The 1,224-nt window shown below is 33.3% G+C and overlaps 1 pseudogene; it reads left to right on the plus strand.

Annotated features, from left to right (window-relative positions):
• The first annotated feature begins 555 nt into the window (after positions 1–555).
• LOC133813149 (small nucleolar RNA R71) lies at positions 556–654 on the plus strand (annotated as a pseudogene).
• The last annotated feature ends 570 nt before the right edge of the window (positions 655–1,224 follow it).

Genomic DNA, 1,224 nt, shown 5'->3' on the forward strand with positions numbered 1-1,224 from the left:
TGGGGCATGAGTTTGGTTTTGTGTGTTGTATTGGTGCTCTTGATTCATTTGAGGTTGGTTTTGTCTCCAAGAAAAGTTTGGATGGTTTCTCCAATTTGGATTATAAGTGGATGAAAATGGGCTATCATTTGGTTTCCCATAAGCATGAAGAGCATTGGCCTCCTCAGAAAAGGCTTCTTGGTAGGAAGGACACGATTGGGCATTATGGCAAGGACTAGAACATATAGAACAAACATCTTTTATTGGTTGTATTGGAGAATTTATAGTTTGGCTTATGGCTAAAGCTTCTGCTTTTCTCACTAATTTATCTAAGGATGTTCTTAAGTCTAACTCATCTTTTACTTCATACATTCCTCCTCTTTTTGGTGAGTTAGTTGACCTAGACCTAGGATCAAAATGATTCCATTGTTGTGAATCGACAGACAAATCTTCAAGGGCGTCCCAAGCCTCTTGTCCTTGAAATTTTAAAAAAATTCCAGTATGCATAGATTGAATCATTTGACAATTAGAGGGAGTCAAACCATCATGAAAATATTTTACAAGTCTCCATTTTTCAAACCATGATGAGGAAATTTTAATGATAAATATTTCCCAGCATTCATAAAACTCTTCATTATGTTTTTGAAGAAACTCGGAGATTTCTCTCCTTAGACTATCAGTTTTAGACATAGGAAAAAATTTCAGCAAGAATTTATTATAAAGTTGATCACATGTGGTTATAGACCCCGTGGGAAAGGAATTTAACCAAGCATTTTATTTGTCTTTTAATGAAAAATAGAATAGTCTTAGTTTGACCGACTCATCAGAAAATTTTTGAAATTTAAATGTTGAGCAAATTTCTGAGAAATCTTTGACTTGCATGTAAGGATCCTCTCTATCTAATCCATAAAAAGATGGAAACAATTGAATGATTGATATTTTAAGCTAAAAATGGGTAGCAGAAGTGGTAGAAAAAATAATACATGAAGGAGCATTAGATGAAATGGGTGCAAAATATTCAAGCAAAGTTTTTTCAGGCACAACATTTTCATCAACAAGATTTCTATTAGTATTAGCAATTGGTTCCATGATGCTCAAATTTTTACTAACACTTTCAATTTCAAATAAAGATAAGCGTCTTTTTACTGATCGATTTTTAGAGTTACGTTCCCAATGATGCATACAATTTTCACAAACAAGGCAACAAAGATAATCTCAAACAAGCAATTTTCTGATGTGGAAGAT

Source organism: Humulus lupulus, chromosome 1 (genome assembly GCF_963169125.1).
Source record: "Humulus lupulus chromosome 1, drHumLupu1.1, whole genome shotgun sequence".
In the NCBI taxonomy this organism is placed as follows: Eukaryota; Viridiplantae; Streptophyta; class Magnoliopsida; order Rosales; family Cannabaceae; genus Humulus; species Humulus lupulus.